The sequence below is a fragment of the Herpailurus yagouaroundi genome, unplaced genomic scaffold (assembly GCF_014898765.1).
Source record: "Herpailurus yagouaroundi ecotype Mexico unplaced genomic scaffold, PumYag 210, whole genome shotgun sequence".
In the NCBI taxonomy this organism is placed as follows: Eukaryota; Metazoa; Chordata; class Mammalia; order Carnivora; family Felidae; genus Herpailurus; species Herpailurus yagouaroundi.
The window spans coordinates 3,134,294-3,153,387 of NW_024412441.1; positions in this window are offsets into that span (position 1 = coordinate 3,134,294).

Genomic DNA, 19,094 nt, shown 5'->3' on the forward strand with positions numbered 1-19,094 from the left:
TTATCCCACTCATTCTTCACCTGACACACCTTATTCATCGCACCTTTCTAAAATGACATAAAGAAAAGATATATTTTAATCAAGATCCAAGGATGACAGTTGGGTTTTGGTCATCTATGCCTTCTATTAGCTTTAAACTGTATATGTGCCTACATACCTGCAAACTTTACCAGAATATTTTGCTCCTCAAGGTCCAGAGACATTAAATATATTAAAATGGAATACAAAATATGCAGTTTGTTGTGTCCTTAGAGATCTTTAAAAAGAAAAGAACCATCTGCCCTACATGATAGATGTTCATCTCCTGAAGGCAAGACAGTGTTAAATGATCCCCAAAGTACTTCCTAGTTACATGTTTTAGTAATGGAACTTCTTTCTGCTACTAACAAAGCTCAGCAATGTATGGAGCAATACTGCTCAAGGCCAGCAGTATTAGCATTACCTGGGAACTAACTACAAATACAGAATTTCAGGCCCTATCCAAGATCTACTAAATCAGAATCTGCATTTTATTCTTTCTTGCTTTGTTGAAGATTAGTTGGAAATAATAAAATGCAGATTCTGATTTAGTAGATCTTGGGTAGGGGCTAAAATTCTGCATTTCTAGTAAGTTCCCAGGCAATGTCAGTGCTGCTGGTCTTTGAACAAATGGTGTTGGGAAAACTGGGCAGCAACATACAGAATGAAATTGGGCCACCTTCTTACACCATACACAAAAATAAATTCAAAATGGATGAAAGACCTAAAGGCGAGACAGGAAACCATCAAAACCCTAGAGGAGAACTTCACAGCAACCACTTTGACATCAGCTGTAGCAACTTCTTACTAGAGGCAAGGGAAACAAAAGCAAAATTGAACTATTGGGACTTTATCAAGATAAGAAGCACAGCAAAGGAAACAATCAGCAAAACTAAAAGGCAACCTTTGGAATGAGAAGATATTTGCAAATGACATATCTGATAAAGGGTTACTATCCAAAATCTATAAAGAACTTGTCAAATTCCACACCCAAAAAGCAAATAATCCAGTTAGGAAATGAGAAGACATAAAGAGATATTTTTCCAAAGAAGACATACAGATGGCAAACAGACACATGAAAAGATACTCATCATTAAGGAAATATAAACCAAATTACAATAAGATACTACCTCACATATGTCAGAATGGCTGCAATTAACAACACAGGAAACAACAGATGTTGGCTGGGATGCAGAGCAAGGGGAATCCTCTTGTACTGTTGATGGGAATGCAAACTGGTGCAGCCACTGTGGAAAACAGTATGGAGTTTCCTCAAAAAGTTAAAAATAGAACTACTCTACATCAAGCAATTGCACTGTTAGGTATTTATCCAAAGGATACAAAAATACTGATGTTTATAGCAACATTATTAACAATAGCTAAATTATGGAAAGAGCCCAAATGTCCATTGCCTGATGAATGGATAAAGAATAGAATATTACTCAACCGTCAAAAAGAATGAAATCTTGGGGCACCTGGGTGGCTCAGTTGATTGAACGTCCAACTTTGGCTCAGGTCATGATCTCACAGTTCATGCGTTTGAGCCTGCATTGGGCTCACTGCTCTCAGTGCAGAACCTGCTTTGGATCCTCTGTCCCCTCCTCTCTTTGCCCCTCCTCCACTTGTGTTCTCTCTCTCTCAAAAATAAGTTAAAAACATTAAAAAAAAAAGAATGAAATCCTGCCATTTAAAATGATGTGGATGGAGCCAGAGTGTATTATGCTAAGCAAAATAAGTCATACCATGTGATTTCACTCATATGTAGAATTTAAGAAACAAAACAGATGAACATAGGGGAAAGGAAAAAAAAGAGAGGGAGGCAAACCATAAGATACTCTCAACTATAGAGAGCACGCTGAGGGTTGTTGGAGGGGAGTTGGGTGGGGGCATAGGCTAAATGCATAATGGGTATTAAGGAGGGCACTTGTTGTGATGAGCCTTGGTGTCATATGTAAATGATGAATCACTAAATTCTACTCCTGAAACTAAAACAAAACAAAAGGAAAAAAATCTGCATTTATAAGATCCCCTGGTGAGTCATGTGCACATTAAAGTTTAAGACCTGGAATAGTGTAGCCACTTCATATAAAGTGTGTGTGTGTGTGTGTGTGTGTGTGTGTGTGTGTAAAAAATATATATACATACTTAAAATATATGTGTATATACACTTAAAATATTGAAATGTTTTATATATAACATACAAAAAATTTCAATATATTTAATATATATTGAAATATTTTATATATAATGACATATATGTGTATACATGCTAGTTAAGAAAATTAAAGATTATAGTTTACCAAAGTGTAAACCATTTAATTTCTGTGCTTCTAAAACATTCCAAGATGAATGTTCAGAATTCTCATTGACTGTTGAAAAATGTAGCAGTTAGGTTTTTAACAGATATCTTTTACTGTATTCATTGTTTTAATAATATTTTAAACCTATATGGTAGATTGGTTTTTTTATTAGCAAAACTCCAGCATTATGTTCAATCTTTTTCTTAACAGTCCTAATTTTACTTTTGGCAATCAAAAATGAAAGCAAGATCCATTACTTATTTTCTGGCCTTATTTACCTATTGATAGATTTTAAATGCCAGCAGCTGTGTTCATATTTCTTCACTTGAGTTATTTAAGCTACAAAACAATAGCCATATTATATTTTTTATGACTTCCCTCTAGCATCAGAAAAAAATGATTCTTGGGTAATACAGCTGAAGATTTTCTTGAAATTTCAACTTTTCTCTAAATGTTTCAAATTACTGTTAAAAATGAGAAATGAGTTTTTGCGTAGAAAGTTGCTGTTGGAGAAACTTCTGAAATATTAAACAACAAGGAAATACACCCAGAGATTTTAGTTCCTCCATAGTCTAATCTGGTTCTAGAAAATCTACATGATGTGAACAGTCTGAAAATGTATTCATTTATTCATTCTTTACTTATATGTACAAATATTTATTGTTTCCTAATATGTGGCAGGCAGAAATCTCAGCAGAACATTTCAAGTATAGATCCAAATAGAAAAACCTCCCTGCCTCCATGGAGTTTAAAACCTAGTGAGAGAAAACAAAATGTTCTAAACAAATATACAATTGCATGTTATGATATGTTCTATGAAAAACTAAAAAAAAACCCAAAAAACAAAAAGGGAGCTATAAGAGAGAGTTTGATGTAATAGAATGCCTCTGAAGTAGTAATTTTTAATCTGAGGCCCAAAATATGAAGAGAGAACCAGGAAAAGAATGCAAGGATGAGTATCCTGAGTTAGGAGAGAGGAAGTGAAAGAGGCACCTGGGTGGCTCAGTTGCTTGGCTCTTGATGTCGGCTCAGGTGATCATCCCAGGGTCTTGGGATCAAGCCTTGCATCCTGCTCTACACTGACTGTGGAGCCTCCTTAAGAATTTGTCTGTCTCTCTTTCTGTCCCTCTCCTCCACTTGTGTGCTCTCTCTAGCTAGAATAAAAATTAAAAATAATTTTAAAAAATTAAAAAAAGAAGACCAGAGTGATGGAGGCAGAGCGAAGCTATGAGAGAGGGGTGCAAGATATCATGGGAGAGGTAGGTGGGGGGTAATTTATGCAGGACCCTGTAGACTATGGTAGGAAAGACTTTAAAGAGTGCTAGGCTAACAGTATATATTTACATATACAGGCATACATTTTTAAATGCTTTATTATGATAAATGTTTAACATATACAAGGAAAATAGACTAGTATAATGACCACTATGTACTCATTATCTATCTTTAGTAATTATAAACATTCTGTAATTTTTGTTTTACCGATAGTTCCCCACATTCCCTATCCCTACATCATTATCAGTTTATTTTTTAGGTAAAATTTATGTATTCTGAAATGCACAAATCTTAATGATTCAGTTTGGACAAATGGGTTCACCCATGCAACCTAGATCCCTATCAAGATATAGGGTGTCTATTACCGCCCCCTCCCGATTTTATTTTGAGAGAGTGTGAATGGAGGAGAGGGGCACAAGGAGACAGAGAGAGAGAGAGACAGAGAGAGAGAGAGAGAGAGAGAGAGAGAGAGAATCTTAAGCAGGCTCTATGCCCTTCACAGAGCCTGATGCAGGGATCAATCTCACAACTGCGAAATCATGACTTGAGCCAAAATCAAGAGTCAGACGCTTAACCGACTGAACCACCCAGGCACCCAAGTGACTGGCTTCTTTCATTTAGCATAATGTTCTCAAGGTTCATCCATGTCATAGCAGGTATCAGTACTTCCGTTCTTTTTACTGACAAATATTAATCCATTGTATGAATATACATTTTATTAACCCATTCAAAAACTAAAGGACTTTTGAGTTGTGTTTATTTCTTAGATATCATAAATAATGCTGCTATGAACATTCAAGTTTTTATATAGACATATGTTTTTATTTCTACTGGTTATATACCTAGAAGTGAAATTGCTGTGTCAAAAACCTACATGGTAACTCTGTTTAACAATTTGAGGAACTGCTGAACTATTTTACAAAGTGGTTATACAATTGCACATTTCCACCAGCCATGTAGGAGGGTTCCAATTTCTTCGCATCCTTGCCAACATACTATTATTTTTCTAATGTGGCCATCCTAGTGGTTATGAAATGCTATTTCATGTGGTTTTGATTTACATTTCTCTAATAATGACATCTTTTCGTGTGCTTATCATTCATTTGTACATCTCCTTTAGGGAAATGCCAGTTCAAATCCTGTGCCCATTTTAAAATATGGCTATCTTTTTATAATTGTGTTGTAAGAGTTCTTTCTGTATTCTAAGTACAAGTCAGTTGTCAAGTATATAATTTGCAAATATTTTCTCCCAGTCATGATTGTCTTTTCACTATCCTGATGGTATTATTTGCAGTGTGAAAACTTTTAATTTTCATGAAGTTCAATTTACCTGTTTTATCTTTTGTCACTTATGCTTATTGTTGTCATATCTAAGAGACCATTGCCTAACCGAAGATCATGAAAATTTCTTCCTATGTTTTCCGGTAAGAGTTCTATAATTTTAGCTCTTACACTTAACTCTTACACTACAAAGTCCATTTTAAGTTAAATTTTGTGTGTGGTATAAGGAATTGGTCCAGACTTTCATTCTTTTGCATGTGAATATTCAATTGTCCCAGCATCATTTGTTAAGAATATTTTTTTCTTTTCCCATTGAATTTTCTTAGAACTGTTGTCAAATATCAGTTGAGCATAAATTTGCAAACATCAGTTGAGCATAATAAGTCCATAAGTTGGGCTTATTTCTGGACTTTCAATTTAACTGCATTTATCTATATGTCTATCTTTATGCCAATATGTCTCTGTCTTAATAACTATGGAAGTACCCAACAATGTATACTTTAATCTGATCACCCCCTCAGTGTTGTATGAATGAAATGGACTAGAAGAGGGCCAAGAATGGGAACAATGGAAATGATTAGGAGGCGATTACAACAGTTTCTGTGGAGAAATCATGGTGACACGTACTGGTGTCATTGTAGGGGGGTAAAAGTGGACAGATGTATTTTGGAGATACAGATAGGTTTTAGAGCGGGGTTGTGTCTGGGGAATGAGAGAGAAATAGTGGAAATAACTTCTGGGTGCCTTGCCTAATCGAGTAGGTGCATGGTAGAACCATTTACTGAGTTAGGGAAGATCAGAAAAGAGGCATATTTCTGGGGGTCATCTAGAATCTGCTTTTAAGATTATAGTTATGAGATGTGTTTGATAGCTAACTAGAGATGCCAATTATAGCCTTGGTTATAAAATTTCTTTCTTACGCTAGCTAAGATTAGGGTTATTGTACCTAGAAAACCCTTTCCCTAGACTTTAACTTGTTCCTTCTCATTATTCATATCTGGTGTTCAAATGTTTACCTCCCTCAAAAGACAATGTCTGAATCCTGCTTCTCATTTCCCTCAAACCCATGACCCCATCCTAGTTTTACTCTATCACATTATCCTGCTTCTTTTTTATAGCATTTATCATGATTTGAAATGATTATTACTTTTTTTTTTTACTGATTGACCGCTTTCCACAACTAAAATGTAAATTCCATCAGAAAGAATTCCTTATCAGTTTTGTTTACTGCTATATATGTGGAGTGGTTACCTAATACTGCTGCTATGGACTGAATGAAATGTTTCCCTCCCAAATTATATGCTGAAGCCTTAATTCACAATGTGATGGTATTTGGAGATGAGGCTTTTGGAAAGTAATTAGGTAAGGTCATGAGGGAAGGGTCCTCATGTTAATATTAAAGCCTTATAAAAACAGACACCAGAGAGCTTGCTCTTCTTCTCTTTCTCTCCACCATGAAAGGATATAGTGAGGAGATGGATCTGCAAGTCAGAAAGAGAGCCCTCATCAGGGAAGTGAATCAACTACCACCTTGATTTTGGACTTCCCACCTTGGCCTCCAGAACTGTGAGATATAAATTCCTGTAGCTTAAGCTACCCAATCTGTGATATTTTATTATGCCAATATTATTGATCTTTTAAGCTGACTAATACACCTGAAATGGAAAAGATGCATTGTTATTATTTTTTTTTTATTTTTATTTTTAATGAATGAATCCCAGGGCTCAGAAGATTAAATGAAGTGGGAGAGAAACGTAATTTGGGGAGTTTTCAACATTTAGATAATATTTGAACCTAAAATGGTGTGTGATAGTAACCAAGGAGATAGAAAGAGAAGAGAATCCAGGACAAATTCCTAAAGAAGTCTATGAAGGAATAGCTAGAGGGCAGGAGAAAAATCAGCCAAGACTATAGTTTGATTGGAAGAAGGGCAGAATGTTAATAGTGCCAAATGCTATTGAGAAGGCAAGTAAATTACTGTCAATTAGGCCATTAACTCATTAGACATCTACTGAACACTTACTAAATAGAAAGCTGGATCTAGGTGGGGAACATGCACAAATTATAACTACACCACTGTATGCAACAGTTTATGACCTAAGTCATTGCAATAAGGGTAACTCTAAAGAACACATTGGATCCTGGGAGGAGAAGTAGACAGAGGAAAATTCATTCTTTCAGTCACGAGACATATAGTTCTTGAGTACTATTCCAGGAGAAAGGAATTATATTAATGCAGATCAGTAATCCTAGAATAGTCCATGCTTTTTTATTAAAATGAAGGGCAAATTACTGCTTCCAGAGTTTTTGATTTGCAAATACTGCAATTTCCTTTATCTTGTCTATACAGAAAACTATGTATCTTCCTAAGGATAGGAAAGAAAATGATTGATTGACATTGGGGAACCCACGAATGCAGTGCATTTGCAGGAAAAGTCAACGAGGACTAAGATCAATCAAGCATTTTTTTGAGTACCTAATGTGTATCTAGCAGTAAACGTAATCTTAAAGTGATACAAAAGAAGTCATGGAAACTTGTTATAAGCTTACAATTAGACAATAGTCTTGTGCTAAACAATGGCATATGGGTGAGACATATACATAATGAGCATGGATTAATTTAAGTTGAAAGTATATTTTCCTAAAAATTAATTGAGATATTGTTCAGTAATGCATTCTGCATCATTAGCGCCTTCTACCCCTCACTTTACTTAGCCTCTGCTAAAGATATAATGATTTTTGTTCCATTATGTGAAAAAGAAAGGTACACAGCCAGATATGCCATAACTTTACTATATTTATCACTAGGTAAAACAAACAGAAACTTACATCTTGATATAATATAATATCTGAGGCTGAAAGAATTTTAACATTTACATTGAAAATGACCCCATTTTCCTCCAAGGGCAGAATCTGGCTATAAAAAGGCCTTTTCCCTGAGCTTTGCCCAGGCCATGATCGTGGGACTATCAGCTATAATGAGGGCTGTATGGCTAAGTCCCCATGCATTGTAGTGAATACTTATCCTGACAAAGTGTCTGTAGACATAATGAATGTAACAGCCACATTAGAATTATGGGCTGTAAAAAATATTGCACTATGAATTATTTGTCAAGAAATAAAAGATGCATTGTAATTTGCCAAGAAACAACTGTCTAATGTGTTTCCCTTTTTTAAAAAAAAATGTGCTTGCTTGCAAAATATTTGGAAAGTAAATTATCTATTACTATTGCTTGCTTGCTAATTGTCAGTAATAATCCCTTTCAATTACTATGGTGAAGTAGGTCAGCCAACTTTTAGTGCTTATGAAACTCGCAATTTAGAGCAAGGCAGCATATCAGCAAGTTACGTTTTAATATGATTGAGCAAATAGACTTCCTTTCAGTCCCCTTAACCCTAAACATGGATACAGAGCAGCCATAATGCTTAAAAGTAATTATGTTTAATTTTATTTATATTATTTTCATAAATATTTGTAATGACCATTCATTCCCGTTTTATTTATTAATAGATTTTGTTGTCTAGAGAAGTTTTAGGCTTAGAGAAAAACTAAGCAAATAGTACAGTTTCCCATATATCCCCTTTCCCCCATTCACCAGCCATTTTTATTTATCCAAACTCTTCTTTGAGTATTTAATATTCTCAGGCAGCTTAGAAATCTGAGACTATCTGTATAGTTTTAGTGATGTGTCTACCTTTTTACCATATTTACTTTCATATTTCCCCTGATGTTTCTAGTATCTTGTCCACCAATATCTCTTATGCAGTTCAGCTCTGGCAGCCATTGAAGAACTTTGGACTGGTGATTTTGATAAATGTCCCTAGCAGGGGCGCCTGGGTGGCGCAGTCGGTTAGGCGTCCGACTTCAGCCAGGTCACGATCTCGCGGTCCGGGAGTTCGAGCCCCGCGTGGGGCTCTGGGCTGATGGCTCAGAGCCTGGAGCCTGTTTCCAATTCTGTGTCTCCCTCTCTCTCTGCCCCTCCCCCGTTCATGCTCTGTCTCTCTCTGTCCCAAAAATAAATAAAACGTTGAAAAAAAAATTTTTAAATGTCCCTAGCAGAGGTAAGTGCAGAGGTTGTATTACAACAGGGAGAGTCTAGAAGGAAAACCACAGTCTGGGCAGAAATGAGAAGGGACTAAAGCAAAGAAGTGGTAAATGGGTTGGGAATAAAGAGACAGATTTGAGAGAGTTTGGGGGTAAATTCAATGTAACCTAGCAATGAGTTAGATGTGTGCATAGAAGGAGGAGTGGAAAGAAAGCCTGGGTTGCTGGCTTGGGGTGCTGGCTGTTAACGGAGATGGGGAAATTTGAGAGGAGGCAAAGATTTGAGGAGGTAGGAAAGAGTGACTCAACATACTTAAGGGACCTCAAAGGGAAGAATCCACTTTGCAGTTGAAACAGGGACATGGACCTGAAGACAGCCCTTGTATCCTTATGCTGAGTAGGTCACCCATGCATGGTGAAAAATGGAGGAAGCATGGCTAGATAGAGAACAGGCCAGGGAAACTGTGGCACCTGCAGAAGGAGAAGATCAGTTTCAAAGCTGCCAAATCCATGGATCTTTCTGGCATTTGGAAGCAGTAAAGGAGTGAAGCAATTTCATATATTATAACTTGGCATTCTCTTTCTAACCCCACCTTCACTGTCTGACTAGCTGACCATAGGCAAGTCATTTCATATTTCTCTCCTCTCTCATCATTCATTGAAAAGGAATAATGAATTTTGCCTAATTTACTTCATGGATTGGTGTAAGGTATGATAAATTAATAGATGTGAAAAACATTCTCAGAAGTTGAATTGAAGACATTACCCCTCTTAAGTTGGAAGTTCTTTGGAAATTCTAACAGGGAAGGAAGGGGAAAAAGAGAATCAAGAAGTAAGAGAGAATGCAGAGCAGGCCTAGAAGAGCTGAGTACCCATGAACTGCAGTATTAGACAGCCAGTGGCTTCTTCAGTATTAATCCTTTATCCTGTCAAAGACTGTTATGGGTTGAATTGTGTCTCCCCCAAAAAAGATAGATGAGATCCTCACCCCAAGTTCTCAGAATGTGACCTTATTTAGAGTCATTACACATGTAATTAATTAAGATGAGGTCATATTGGAGAGATCTGACTGATGTCCTTATGAGAAGACAGCCCTGTGAACACACAGAGACCAAAGGGAGAAGGCCATGTGAGGATGGAAACAGGGGCTGGAATCATGTGGCTGCAACCAGGAATGGCAAAGATTACAGATGAACCACTAGAAGTTAGGGAGAGGCAAGGAAGGATTCTCCCCTAAAGGCTGCAGAGGGAGGAGCATGGCTCTACACACACCTCGATTTCAGACTCTGGCTTCCAGAACTGTGAGGCAACAAATGTGTGTTGTTTTCAAGCTTCCCAGTTTGTGGTGTTTTGTTAGAGTGGCCCTAGGAAACTCATACACAACCAAGCACTTTCTGTTAAAAAGTCTTTAATAGTGACCATGGTTTCTGTTCCAAAGCAGATGAATAATACAAACATAGAACTGGGGTAAGTTATAGTCATAAAAAAGTAATAAATGCTGTGACTTTTTTTCCATCAATTGCATACAGTCAGTAAAGGTCAGTTTCACCAGCACAAGAAGCCATTTATTTCAGGCATTAGGCCATAGAGTCAGCTGGCTGGGCAGTCTGATCAGCCTCAGTTTGATGGATTATCAGAGATTAATCAAGTGGCCCAGATGTCTTCCAAAATCCAGAGATGTGAGATGAATATATCCTGGGCATCATTTCTACCCACACAAGTCTTCTACCCACACAAGTCTGAATCAATTGACATTGATTCAGAAGGCATTCTTGCATACTGTTGAGATGGTACAGAAACAGCACCACTAATTCATACAAGATATACTAAGGAGCACTGGTCAAAGACTTAGGAAATACACGTTTTAGTCCTGACTCTGCCTCTTTGTAGGTTTTCAGGTAAACACTTGAGTAGATGTCTGTAACCTTTTGTCAAGTTAGCATATTTTCTCTTTAGGGATTGTATGCCCTCCCCCATGCTGACATCAAATGGCTCACTTCTTTTATCTCAGGGACAGATGGGTGGCCCTTGCAAGTTCTTATCTCTAGCTAAGCCATTCTAAATGGTTTGCAAATGTTATATGGACAATGAGGTAGAATATTTATTTTCTGTACCCTGAACACTCAAGACCAGTGCTGGCAGCTGTCTTACTGCCACATGAAGCAAGTTTTCTTAAGAACAAAACCAGTATGCAAGAAAGCAGAGCCAAGAAATAGAGAGAGAGAGACAGAGACACAAGAACATCATTTGAACCAATAAATTCAGTTGTGCCTTGAAGCCATACTAGGATTTTCCAGTTATGTAAACCAATGAATCATCCCCCCTTCCCTTTTCTCTTTACATATGTTGAGATGGGTTTTATTATTACTTAACCTCCCTGACTTTCAATTTTCTAATCTATAAATTAAAGGGATTACCCTTGAGTTTCCACCATCACCATAAGAGGAACACTCTTTGGCTGACTTCTTTGGCATAAGAAGCTCAAGAGACATATATAATAAGGTCACCCTAACCCATCCACAGATTTGAATCCAGCTTAGATCAGCCAAAACCCAGTAAACCTGCCAATAGGTGGGCAATAATAAAAGATTGATTTGTTAAGTGGTGATAATAAGAGGATTAGAGGCAGAGTTCGCTTAAGACATAGTTAACTTTGAAACAGAGTTTATGACAAAGCTAACTGTACACATGCTCATGTCTAAGAATAGAACATTAACAGGTAGATGCTTTCCCATCATATTACCACCAAGTCAACTTTCTCATTAGGATCTCTGGTCTTAAGTTTACAATTGTTGATATTTTATTCCCAAATCTCTCTTATTGTCTCAATGAAAAACAAAATCTACATCCATTATGCACCAATAAAAATAAAATAGGTTCAAATATTGGGTTGAGCCCTTGAATTTTAGAGCTAGACTGAAACTTGGAGATTATCTAGTTCAATTTCCTTCTTTTAAAGATGAGAATCCTGAAGTCTAGGGGGCTTTCATGACCTGTCAAGGATCTCTCAGCTAGTTATGTCCAAGGGGACTAGACCCTAAGCTGTTTAATGTCTACTTCATTATTCTTTCTATTATGTCAAATCTCTTCTGTGTTTACCAAATTTGGAAAGATTCAAAGCTAATGCTCCCTTCTGACCTCACTGTTTCTAATTTTTCTAATCATATTTGGGGCTTTTGAAAGCTATGAGCTTGCATATCAAAATTTCTTTTTGTCCAAAAAATGTAGGAAAAAAATGGAAGCGGCCAGTAAGTCTGATGCTTTGTTATTAACCTATTTTATGTGCCATATGTTTCTTATTCCATAAGAGTACGATGCTTCTGCCATTCCAAAAAAAAAAAAAAAAAAACAGATTTAAGTCACCACTCCATCTCTGTCTTTTATGACAGCAATTTTTTAAAGGTTGAACAGAGTTACCCCCACACCTGTTTCTTTTAAACTGAAAGGGACCCAGCTGCACTCTGCAGGGAAATCACAAAGACAACTGGAGATCTTGTCAATTTACAGCCAAGCTTGGCTGGAGAAAAGTGGATAGCTGATTTGAGAAGATAAGGGAATAAGTACATTTACCTGAAGATGAGCATGGCCTAGCTGAAGAGACCAGAGATAATGAGGAAGGCTTCCTTTGGTTTGGTGGGAAATCCATGATTCTGTAACATCAATCAAGACAGTTTTATCTGATTGCTAAGTTTCAAGAAAACCAGTGAACACTTAAAATAACTATACAGAAAGGGAAAAAAGGAAATAGGGGAAGGTAGGTACAATCATTCTCTGTTACGTAAAGTTGGAAACTAAAGCCCTACATGGTATGGAATTAATATTAAATTTCAATGTTATCACATTGAAGTAGGGAATTAAGGAAATTTTATAAGAACAAAGACTCTCCTTGTAGATTTCCAGGTCTTGCCTGCAAGGGATTTTGACCCCAGTTCAATGCACATGGAAAAGAAACAGTGCATTGGCATGCAAGGGCTGGGATAACAAAGTGAACTTTAAAACTGACTGTTTTAAGAAGTCTCATTGAGAATAATCACACATCATATATTCTTTTAGATGTTCAATAAATGTGGATTTAAATCATTTGCATTCTACTTATTAGCTGGTATCATCTCTCCTCATGTACCCGAGGACTATAGCTTAAAGTAGCTCATCCCTGTACAATAGGCCGTACCTGGGGACATCATCTGAGGATGTTGACAGAGCCTCCCTCATCCCTTTACCCAACACACACACACACACACTCACACACCTATACATGCTCTGCACCAAAAGTCCATGTTAGCTCGGCTTTAATACTCTGACTCACTCATGGGCAGGAATTAATCTCTCTAGCCCATTATTTTTAAGCTACCAGGGAAAATTTACATTTTAGACCTTGTAGGAGAGAAATTGGAAATACAGAGCCAGCTTGGATCATGGGACAGGTGGCAAGATGCTTGGAACTGTGGGAAGTTTCAAAAAGAAAGGCGAGGAATGAACGAATGTCAGATGATATAAGCAACAGAAGGAACCACCTCCTTCCCAATTAATATTACATAAATATTTTCAAAATACCAACTATATGTAAAGGATATGCTGAAGGGTTAAAGGTCCCTACATTTAAGGTGGCTACTCTATGATTAAGAACATAAAACATACACGGCGAAAATATTAAAATATACGAACAGGGAATGGCAATGACAAATGATGGGTTCTGGCACTAAGGACCATAAATGTTTAGAGGTTAATGATATTATTTCAAGGTAGGTGTGGAGGGGGGAGTTCAAATAAGGATTCAGTACTAGACAAGTGTTGAGCCAGAGCTTCAAGGATGGTACGATGCAGATTGAGATGAATAGGTAGAAATTCTACGGAAAGGAAAAGATATGAGCACCATGTGGAGGTGAGGAAATGCTGGAATCAAGTGCCGGGAGGGGACCATCTCTGACACTAGGATGGAAAGTCTTGAAAGGTTGTGAATGAGAAAAAGACTGGAATGATGAAATCACGGGCTTGCTTTCGTGTAGTGTATAGGGAGCCTATTTTAAAGGGAAAATATCTGGTCCATTTTAGATTGATTGGCTTCTAATACCTGGGCAAGGCCCTTTCTCCATAGGACATTCTGCAACACGTCTATCCTCTGAAAAGTCCCCAAGGAGATGATTGCACCTTAGACATCCCCTGCCCAGACATCCATTTGGACACTGAGAGGAGCCCAGGGTCAGATTTGGAATTTGGAGGACAAGTAGGCTCCTTCCAACAAAATACCATTTTGTTTAATTTCTTGCAACCTGATGTCGTTCCAAAAATCTACCCTGGTAGCAACAGTTCGTATTTCTAAATATAAGCCAAAAACATGACTCTGCCTTTCCCAGTCACCCATCGGTGGGTGCTTTTTCTCCCACTGGGCACCTGCAAACAGATCTTCCTGTTCTTTCTGTTCTTGTCTGTTTTGTAATGTGATTGAGGAAGCAGCAGACAATTCAAGGTCCTCCCAGAAATGCCAGGGAATGTCCTCTTCAGGGACCCTAATTTCTTTTTTTTTTTTTAACAAGTTCATATTGTCGTTTTAATTTTTTTTCCTCAACGTTATTTACTTTTGGGACAGAGAGAGACAGAGCATGAACGGGGGAGGGGCAGACAGAGAGGGAGACACAGAATCGGAAACAGGCTCCAGGCTCTGAGCCATCAGCCCAGAGCCCGACGCGGGGCTCGAACTCACGGACCGCGAGATCGTGACCTGGCTGAAGTCGGACGCTTAACCGACTGCGCCACCCAGGCGCCCCAGGGACCCTAATTTCATAAGCACTTCCTCTGTGGACAGTTAGCTCTTTTTACACTTTCATTCTATATTGATTCTTCCATGGGAACAAGGTACTGCTTCTCAGCCCCTTAACTTCCAAGCTCCCACCTCCTCCCTTCCACATTCACAAGAGGAACAAACAGTTCATTTACATCCTTTCTAGTCACGTACTGGAGACTAAATTTTATAGAATTTATATAATTTTCAGGAATATGAGAATGTTCTCAATACTGAAACTTCTCTTGAAAACACTAAGCTAACCAGAAATTCTCACAGTGCACGCTTCATGAAGGGATAGTGGCATCTTAAGCAAATAATCTGCTAAATTAATAAACCTCATAAATTACAAAATCCCTGAATACCAACTGCTGAAATACAATCACTCTCTGACCTGAACCTATTAAATGAAGAAGTCTGCTGTGCATAATTTACAACAGTGCTATGAATGAAAAATAGCTCCTTAAAAGGGAGATAAAATACAAAAATGGTCTGGCTGTAGAAACAGAATTACTGGTTATTTCAATTCTTATTTATTCTAATATTGCTTTATGGGTCATCTAATAATTTTTATCTTTATCGTTGTTTTGCTCTCAATTGCTCAATAATCCACGATCAAGACAATATTACATTTTGTTGGTTGGATGGCAAGAGCAATGTGAAAAAGGAAGTATTCATCATGCTTGTATTATACATATGCTTAATGTTTCCTTAAAGTTATAAAATATAATATTGCATGCAGATATCTATCTATTGGTGATATTGTTGTCAATCAAATTAGTCATCTTTCAAAAGAAAGTATTTTGAAGGTATTAAATCAGTGGTTTTCAACGGGGAGTGGTTGTGCCTGTAGGGGAGATTTGCCACTGCCTGGATTCACTTTTGATTGTCCCATCTGGGGTAGGGAGTGCTGTACATCCTATAATGCTCACCCATCTGAATAAAGATTTGTTCAACCCCTGCCGTCAATAGTGCTGTTGTTGAGGAACCCTGTATTAAAGTGATAAAAATCAACTCAAATTTCTAGGTATTTGGGAAAAAAAGATCTCTCAAGAACATTTTCTTGACAAACTCTTTTGCAGAATTTTTCTCCCAAGCAGGCTATTCCGAATCAACCAAATTAAATTTAGAACTCACTGTCTGTTGGAGCACCTGGGTGCCTCAGTCGGTTAAATTTCCAACTTTGGCTCAGGTCATGATCTCATGGTTCATGGGTTTGGGCCCCGCATCGGGCTCTCTGCTGTCAGCTCAGAGCCCGCTTGGGATCCTCTGTCTCCCTCTCTCTCTGCCCCTCCCCCTTTCTATCTCTCTCTCTTTCTCTCTCTCTCTCTCAAAATAAATAAATAAAACAAAAAGGAACTCACTGTCTGAATAAAAGCACTGAATAAAAGGATTAGCAGCAACCATCTTTATTAGTTCAAAGATTGCACAAGGGGTTCCCTTCCAGGAAAATGTAACCCAAACCACGAGAAAAAAGCTGGTAGGATGTTGGTTGCAATATATTTCATATGAGGAGTAGTTTGGACCCAGATGGGCTAAAAAAATGACAGAGAAAGAAAAATAAATATGTACTGACCCTCATGCTTATTCTATTAATGAAATCATTTTTAAAATCTTAGTCTCTACTATTTTGGGACTTTGAGGGAGAACACTTACTAGGATGTATTGAATAAAAGAAAAAAATGAAAAGAGGCATATAATATAGCTAAGATATAGAAGCAACCCAAGCGCCCATCAATAGTAGAATGGATAAAGAGGATGTGTGTGTGTGGTACACACACACACACACACACACACACACACCCCACAGGAATATTATGCAGCCATAAAAAATGATGAGATCTGGTCACTTGTGACAATGTGGATGGACCTAGAGGGTATTATTCTAAGAGAAATAAGTCAAACAGAGAAAGACAAATGTCCAATACCATACGATTTCACTCATATGTGGAATCTAAAAAAAAGAACAAATGAATAAGCAAGCAAAAAGCTCAATCAGACCTATAAATATAGAAAACAAACTGATGGTTGCCGGAGGGAAGAGAGTGGATTATACAGACTTCCAGTTTGGGAATGAATAAGTTACAGGAATAAAAGGTACAACACAGACTACGATATAGTCAATGGTATTGTAATAGCATTGTATGATGACAGATGGTAGCATAACATATAGAGAAGCTGAGTCACTATGTTGTCCACTGGAAACTAATGTAACATTATGTGTCAACTATACTCAAAATCAAAAATTAAAAAAATAAAGTGATATAGATGACAAGAAAAGTAAAATAAAACAACTTAAGGAAAAAGAAAAGGGACCTGTAATTAGGGCACTAGGATATTTGTACTGCTAGGTCAAAGTGTAAAAATCATAACTGAAATATGCAGAACTCTCTTCAGCCGTTTTTCTACATCTAAAGTCAGTTTCGCTCTGGAACTCTTTCACTAGATAGATGTGCGTGCACATGCATGCATACACACACACACACACACACACACACACACACTTATCATTTATGCTATTGGAAAATTCTTATTCTTTTAACTTGATGGTCATTCTATTTTTCTAATGTAAAATATATGTCCCTCTAGTCAAATTCAAGATTCAAACTCGGTCCAATCAAGTTTATCCCACTCTCCCTTCTCTTGTCCTATTCCAATAAAGATATAAGTTCTCAGGAAAAGATATGCTTGTAAGATCAAAAGGTTGGAAAAATTGTTAATGTCTATGCTGGCTCAGAACCAGACTCCACCAGATTCTGGGACAAACAAGGTCCCAGACAGAAGATATGCGAGGGTCCATTCCCTGGCACATCTTTACCAAACCTATCTTTTGTTTCTGCTTCCTCTGTTTCAACTTTGCTTCTGGTTCCAGTGTGTGTGATTTTTGCTCTTTCTTATAACCAGTATCCAAATTCATTACCTCCCTTCCCGCATAGATTCTGAGTTTCTCTCTGGTACTCATGTTACTTATTTTCTGTCTAGTTCCATGGACACCTAAGAACGGACCTTTCCTTTACACTCCTTTCCCCCCAAAAGACTGGAGTCCTACATCTGAATTTTGGGCAATGAATGGAAGCCTGTTTGTTACCTGATAGTAAAAGACCTGAGGTAACTGAGCAATTGTTGCGGGAGGAGGAGAAGTTGAGGAAGGCTGACAAATTCTAACAACCACCTTACCAGGTACTGGGATTTTTTATGGTTTCTCAGTTTGCGTTCTCTTAGCTTTTTTGGCTCATCACTGTCAATAAAACCCTGTTTCTGATTATGGACTTTTCAGTTATAAACTTGAAAAACCAAGATGATTTCATGGCAATAACCACAGCCCTGATAAATATTTTAGAAGTCTGAAGTGGAAATAGTTTAATGACTTACTTCATTATAAAATCACCGAAGTTCTCATCACGGACTGTAAGATAAAGGCAGGGTCCAAAAGTTCCTTATCCATTCCACACTAAACATTGCACATCCTTTTATACCCTCTGTAGTCACTTATTGTATTGTACCATCTGCTATAAAATGTAATGTACCGATTAGGTTATTTTGATCTTTAACTTTTTATAATTTAAAAATAATTGGTTTAAAGATTTCTGAAACCTCATTTTGTCATTAGCCCAATCCTGATGAGTCATTGCTAATTAATGTTTTTTTTTAAGTTTATTTATTTATTTTGAGAGAGAGAGCACAGACGTAGGGGAGAGGCAGAGAGAGGGAGAGACAGAATCCCCAGCAGGCTCTGCACCATCAGCACACAGACCAATGTGGGGCTCAAACTCACAGTGAGATCACGATCTGAGCCAAGATCAAGAGTCAGACGCTCAACCGACTAGACCACCCAGGTGCCCCATCTAATCCATGGTTTTAGTTGATTTGTTTGTCTGTTAAATAAGTATGTGTATTACAATATGTGTCAAAAATTAGAAACTTGGACATATTAAACTGCACCAGCAACAACACATTTTCATTCTGTCATCTAGTTTGCAAAGATGCTTGTCTGGTGAAGGTGCCGTCATCCTCCTTATAATGGAGAGCTTTTTAAAAAGCCAGTTTTATAGCTATTGGAAGTTAGGAAAGGCAACAGACCCATTAGACATGAGCTCACCCGACTTCTTCCACTAAGAATGAGATACGGTCCGAAATCAGAGGTTCAGAAAAGAGAGGTCAGTCCATCAGCCTCCTGGTTTAGCTGACCCTTCCGTGCGCTTCTGCACGCATGCTTGTAAGTGCATGTGTCATGGGCATTTTGAAGAAAGGAGTGAATGACTCCTGGGAACTAGCCTTCCAATTCCAAGATGGATGTTTTCAGCTCTTTGTCCTCTGCTTCTACTTGTCTCCCATTGTCAGTGGAAGGTTTCTTTAACTACTTGAAGACTTTGTCTTTGACTCTCTTTCACGGCAC